This window comes from Vombatus ursinus, unplaced genomic scaffold, assembly GCF_900497805.2.
Source record: "Vombatus ursinus unplaced genomic scaffold, bare-nosed wombat genome assembly UNPS02005659.1, whole genome shotgun sequence".
NCBI classification, from domain to species: Eukaryota; Metazoa; Chordata; class Mammalia; order Diprotodontia; family Vombatidae; genus Vombatus; species Vombatus ursinus.
In genome coordinates, this window is record NW_020945437.1 from 12,750,202 (window position 1) to 12,757,390 (window position 7,189).

The following is a 7,189-nucleotide window of genomic DNA, read 5'->3' on the forward strand; positions in this document are numbered from 1 at the left end:
ACACACACACACACACACACACACACACACACACACACACACACACACAAACACACACACACACATTACTGGTATAGTTTTCTCTCAGTCTGTCCTTCTTTCTCTCTGTTTCTTTCTCTGTCTCTCACATGCGTAGTTTCAGCATCTCAATTTCAATGCCAGCTCTAAAAATTACTAGCTGTGTGACTTTGGACAAGTTATTTTTATTCTTATGAACTTTAGTCTTCTCTGTAAAATGGGGATAATAACATGTGCATTCTCCACATCATGAGGTTGTTGTAAGGAAAGTACTTTGTAAGCCTAAAATAGAAATCAGAACAGTGACTGGATTTATGGTTTCATTGGTGTAAGGAATAATGTAGGCTGGCAACTTTTCTTTTTTTTAATTTTAATTTATTTATTTTTAGTTTTCATCACTTCCCCAAGATTTGAAGTTCCAAATTTTCTCCCCATTTCTCCCTTCCACCCACTCCAAGACAGCATGCATTCTGAATACTGTCTCAAGCTTCAGGGGTTTTGTGCAGCTGTTTGCAGAGATACTTCTAGGGACCTGTAAATTTTCAGTTCTTCCAAGGTGCTATGATCAAGGGCGAGGAGTTTACTCCTTTCCTGGCCTGTGCTCTGGTCTATGAGTGACCCCAAGCACTCTTTTCTGCCTTGGAACTGTGAGGAGGATTCCCTCTCCACTGCAGCCACAAGCTCCTCCTCGCCTCAGGACCACCACCCAGAACTGTGACCCAGATCCAAGCACCGGCCAAGCAAGAGAATCCTGCCTCAGAGCCAGCAGAGAGACTCCTGCAATTCCCCTCTGATCAGTTGCTTGATTCCCCCTCGGTATGTGGGCCAGAGCTCTGGAAGCAACTGCTACCGCTGTGGCTGCTGCCCTGGGGCGGTGCTAGGGCTAGCGCTGGACCACCCTCCTCTCTCACCCAGGTCCAACAGACCTTTCCCACTGACCTTCTAAGCTGTCTTTAGCATTTGTGTGTTGAGAAGTCTGGAAACCACCATAGCTACCCATGATTCAGTCTCCTGAGGCCTGCTCCAGTTTTGCTGGGGCCCCATCTTTGCATGCTGATCTACAGCCTGGCACAAAAGACCTTTCCAATCAACCATCCAGGTTGTCTTGGGCCAGGCCTGGAGTCAGGAATTCTCATCTTCATGAGTTCAAATCTGGCCTCAGATACTTAGTAGATGTGTGACTCTGGGCAAATCATTTAACCTTGTTTGCTTCAGTTTCCTCATCTGTAAAATGAGCTGGAGAATGAAATGGAAAATTACTCCAGTATCTTTGCCAAAAAAACCCAAAATGGGGTCAGGAAGAGTCAAACACAATCCAAACAAATGAAAAACAAAATAATTAAAATAAATATCATTAATATGTGTATTTACATGTGCATCTGTATACATGCATGTGTGTGTGTGTGTGTGTGTGTGTGTGTTTGTGTGTGTGTGTATACAACAACCCATGGCAAAGGCTGACTGACCACCAAAGCCTTTGGGATTTGTATTAGGAAATTCACATGACATCAGCACTTGGGGTTTGGAGGAGACAGAAATTTTCACCCACTGAGGCAAATCATGAGAAACTCCTGAAAAGAGAAGGGACAAGTGGTGGTCATTCCATGGTAACAGTAGGAGATCAGAGAGGCAGCTGGTCTTCTGCTGGCATTTCTGCAGTTTTCTTCTATAAGACTGGGTGCGATGACTTCCGTGTAAATGGACAAACTGGGAGGTGTGTGTGACTGTGTGTGTTTTATTTTGGTCTCTAGCTCACCCAGGAGCAAGAGAAAGGAGAGCAATAAGCCTTAGGTGAGAACAATGGGAGGGCCCTGCTTTAGCCCAGCCTGGCTTCTGTTTGTGCTTTTCTTAATTGGATTCTGTTAAAGCATACGTTTGTCAGATTTTATATGACTTTTCATAAACGCTTGGGGTCAACCCTGTCCTGTTTCTAGGCATCCCTTTGTTTGTGGCATGAGGGTGCAGTGCGAGCCACACAGGAGAAGGGCACCTTTCCTAGCAGAGAACTGGGACCTGCACATGAAGCCTATTGTTATAGAGTTAAGCTCTCAACTGGGAGCATCAGCACAAGCAGTTTCATAGCTATCCTTCTAAGTGCAGAATCACTATGAAATCTACTTTATAGATGCGAGTACAAGTTACATAGGATAGATTAAATTCATGTTATTGGAAGGCAGATACGTCTATTGCTCTCCTGATTTTATCTATTTATTTTTTGGTGTACAGAACCACCAACATGGCAATAGGAAGATGCAAGAGAGTGATGTAACCTGTAGTTTATTCATTTATCTTTGAGGGGGTGAATGAAGGACCTAAGGGAGAATAAATATCCCTATTTTGTGGAGAGAGGTGACAGGGTCAGAAAGATCCTGGGATCTTAGATAAAGAGCTGGAAGGTATCCAAGATCAGTAGTCTGGCCAACCTTCCAGTGTCCTCGGGAGAAATTAAGTCACTTGTCCAAAGTCATATGCGTAATAAGAGGCAGTCAGCACTTGAACTCAGGTTCTCTGATACCAAATCTAGCCATTTCCTTTATATCACATTGCCCCTTAGAAGGTCCCCCTCCTCCCTGAAAATTCTAACAACAGCAGCAGCAGCAGCAACAATAACAAGGAAATCCTGACATAAATAGGGGGGTAAAGGGGAATTAATTAGGATCATTAGCATATATTGCTCAAATAGTGCTAATGTCTGGGAGAAGTGAGAAAAGATCATCTTTGCCTTCTTATTGCCATTTAACTAAAATCTGCATATTCATGCTCATCTGGTAGATGAGCATGAGCTATGGTCCTTATGCCACATATGCAATTTCAGTCTTCCCTTTTCTGCTCCTCCTAGTAAATCTTTCTAACACTGTCTGGAAATGGCATGGTTTAGATGGAAAACATGTCATACTTTCCTTGCTCTGTTTCTGCTGGGCCCCTCCCTCTCCTACTTTCTCCCTCCCCCAATTTCCATCTCTGCTTATAGACAACTTACTCATCCCATCTATCCCAGTCCTGGGCTGTAAAGAATTCCTGTGGTGGATCACAATGGGCAGAGCTGTTCTGCTTGTTTAGGCTTTATTGAAAGGTACACAGAGATTTAGAAAAATCAACAGCCTCTAGATGGCTGTAAGCAGTCAGATCTACCCTGAATGATTTTCCTGGGCCCAGAAATGTCCCAATCCTGAGCAATGTGGCAGCCATTGCCAGGAATTTGCTCTATAGAGAGACTACCTTCTCTTCATGTTGCAAAACTCTCCATTATACTCCTATGAATCCTTTTTTTACATTGGTGAATTCTTCTCTGAAACTTGATTTTGGGGGAAGAGGACAGACCAGTTATTTCTGATATAGGTGCCATGCCACCTTTCCCCCTTGTGGAGACTCTCTACCCCAGACCCCCATTTCACCCTTTCATGTGTTGTCTTCCACTATTAGAATAGAAACCCTTCGAGGGTAAGGACTACCTTTATTTTTGCTTATATATTTATCCTCTGTAATCAGCACAATGCCTGGCACAAAGGGAGGATGTGTTTGTGGCTTAAATGAGATCTTTGGGCAAAGAATCGCATACACAGGGGACAGCCCATGCTCAACTCTGTCTAAGTGTTGTTCTGTTCAGCAGAGTATTTTCTCCAAGTATGGCCCAGTATTGGGTGCTTTCTCAGGCTTCATTGAGACCGGCAGGCCTTGGGAAGTTGTAATGACTTCTGAGCTGAACCTATTTCCATAACAGTCTACCCACTGACTTCTGGCCAGGCCCCAGAAACCGCTTGGATAAAGAGCCAGGCTTCCAGTGGCTGTTGGTAGGCAGCTTCCAATGCTGCTCTAATTTGCACGGCCTGTGCCTGGACAAACAATCATCACTGAATGCTTCTGCAATCCTAGGCCTAAATGATCTTAAGGTAGTGGGCTGTGCATGCTGAGGTGAGAGACTGTATGTGCATATAGGTAAAGCAGATTCAGGGAAATAGTGATCAGAAAATTGAGCAGTTAGGTGGTTTAGTGGTTGGAGCACTAGGTTTAGAGTTAGGAACATATGACTTCAAATCCTCAGATATTAATTGTCTACCTTTAGACAAGACACATAATAATAAATATTTTTATTGAATCATTTTTAGGTTTTCAAAGTATTTTACATAGTTTAATTGAACCACACAACAAATCTGGAAGGTAGGTACTATTATTATTCCCATTTTACAAATAAAGAAACTGAGGCATAGACAGATTGTGACTCACTCATGGTCACACAGTTAGTAAGTGTCTGAGATAGGATTCAAACTCGGGGCTTCTTGACATAGCCAGGAAGGCAGCTAGGTGACACAGTGGTTGGAGTACTGGCCTGCAGTCAGGAAGAGCTGAGTTCAAAGGTAGCCTCAGATACTGACTAGCTGTGTGACCTTGAGCAAACCACTTAACCTGTATTTGTCTCAGTTTCCTCATCAGTAAAATGGGGATACTAGCACCTACCTCCCAGAGTTGTGAGAATCAAATGAGATAGTATTTGTAAAGCACTTATCACAGTGCCTGGCATAGAGTAAGTGGTATGTAAATGTTAGCTATTATGATTACAAGCCCTATATCCTATTCACTAGGCCATTTACCTGCCCTAGGTGATGCTGACCACTCTGGGTCTCAGTTTCCTTATCTACAAAATTGGTGGACTCAATGACCATCAAGGTCCCTTTCAGTTCTAAATCTATGAACTTATGAAATACAGAGTACAGTATTAGGATTTAATTCAAGGTTCAGCATAGCTATGACTTTATGAGGAAATCTTCCTATTGCTGTGAATTCCCCTTATAGACTTCTTTTAGAAGTCTTCTTTGTTCTAACACCTCTTTTTCTGATTCACTTAAGCTCTACAAATATTTCTGTCAGTCCCAGTGAAACAATTGCACAAAAGCTTATCACAAAAGAAATGAGTGTCTCCTTTAATGACCTAGAGAACTTACTCTTGAGGAAAGAGGAGTTAGGTATATGTACTTTTGGCAGCATAACCTGTTTTGCTAAGTCCCAAGATCAGATAAAACAATAAGCAAGAACAGCAAAAGGAGAAAAAGAAAGGGAGAGAGAGAGAGAGAGAGAGAGAGAGAGAGAGAGAGAGAGAGAGAGCACACTTTATGGATATAACAGTTGAAATGATTTGAAATCTAGATCTCTGGTTTTGCAATTCATTGTGGGTGTATTCAGAAAAAATCCACCCCAGTGGGGAAAAAATTGTGGCTATAAACTGCTATATTCTTTAAAAAAAATTAAAAACATTTTTCTCAATCACATGTAAACAAAAAAATTTTAACATTCATTTTTTAAAAATTTGAGTTCCAAATTCTCTTTCTCCCTTCCTCCTGTCCTCTCTCCTTGAGAGGGCGAGAAATTTGATATTGTCATGCAAAACATTTCCATTTTATGAATTACTCTATTGTAGTATCAGCAGAGACCCTGGAAAGAAACTTGGGATCCCAGAAAAGCCCATCTCTAGTGTGGACTCATAAGGCACAATAATGGCTAATAATGATAAGAAGACCAGTTTGAAGTAGGGTCAATGTGAGTTGTATTTCAGAAGAAATGTAATTCTGTATAATTGGAGCAAGTATGGTATGGGTAGCTAGGTGGTGCAGTGGATGGCGTGTTGGGCCTAGAGTCAGGAAGACCCATTTTCATGAGTTCAGGAGTTCAAATCTGGCCACAAACACTACTAACTGTGTGACTCTGGGCAACTCACTAAACCCTGTTTACTCCAGTTTCCTGATATGTAAAATGAGCTGGAGAAGGAAATGACAAACCATGCTAGTATCTTTGCCAAGAAAACCCCAAATGGGATCATAGACAGTTGGACAGAAACAAAAAGAAACAAGATGATACAGGGCAGGTGTATACTGGAGCCTCAGATCTAATGGCTTGATGCAATTGTGTGATTTTCAGTGTGAGTATTTATACCTCAGAAATCATCAATTGCTACAAATCAGTGCTTGATTGTTTTATTGACTGTCTAAATTTAAGAAAGAGTTAATAATCTAGGTTAAACTTAAAAGTGTACACACACATCCTCTCCCCCCAACATGGTTATTAAATATTTATCAGCATACTCCTGTATTGCTCCCACCTCTACCGCCACCACCACCACCTCTACTACCACTACTGCCACTACCCACCACCACTACCACTACTACTTCTACTACTACTACTACTACCTGGCATTTATATGGTATTTTAAGATTTCAAAGTACCTTTTGTCCATTATCTCATTTGAACCTTATAAGATACCTAGTATAAAAAGAGAATCAGAGGACTTAGAATCTAATCTCAACCTTGACATTTAGTACCTGTGTGACCTTGGTCAAGTCACTTAATTTACCTGGGCCTTAGTTTTCTCATCTGTAAAATGAAGATATTGGATTAGATGGCCTAGAAGGTACTTTTCAGCTGTAGACCTATGATTCTAATGGGAAACACTGGTCAGAGGCTGTGAGAGTCATGATTTAATAGTTAGAAAATCAGAAAATGCTTCCTCTTTACTCCATCTCCCTACTTTCTAATACAGATCCCTTTTGTTTTTTGTTTTCAGTCATTTCAGTGATCTGTGACTCTTTGTGACCACATTTGAGGTCTTCTTGGCCAAAATACTGTAGTGGTTTGCCAATTGCTTCTCCAGTTCATTTTACAAATGAGGAAACTGAGACAAAACAGGGTTAAGGGACTTGCTCAGGGTCACACAACTAATAAGTGTCTGAAACCAGATTTGAACTCAGGAAAATGGGTCTTCCCACTTAGATGCCTGAATTGCTAATGCATGAAAACTATTTTGTCTTATGAGTTATTAGCCAAATACTCTCTCTTTCTATAGGTAAGTGTGTCTCTAAAATTGGTGCTTCCCTGTGCCTCATATCACTAACAAGCTGTGTGGCATTGGGCAGATTGCTTCATCTGTCTTGGACTGATCTCATCTGCAAAAAGGGATTGGATTAGATTTCCAAGATCCCTTCCAGCTCTAAGAATTAGGAATCTAAGAAAGTCTGGAGATTTGGATCTGTCCCCAATTAGATTTTCCTTAACTAGACAACTGAAGGGGTAGATTATATGATCTCTAATGTTCCTTCCAGCTTGAATGTTCTATGATTCCATGAAACTTAAAATACCCTGTGTCTCAAACGAGGTTAATTCCATGTTGCCTGACAGAACTAAG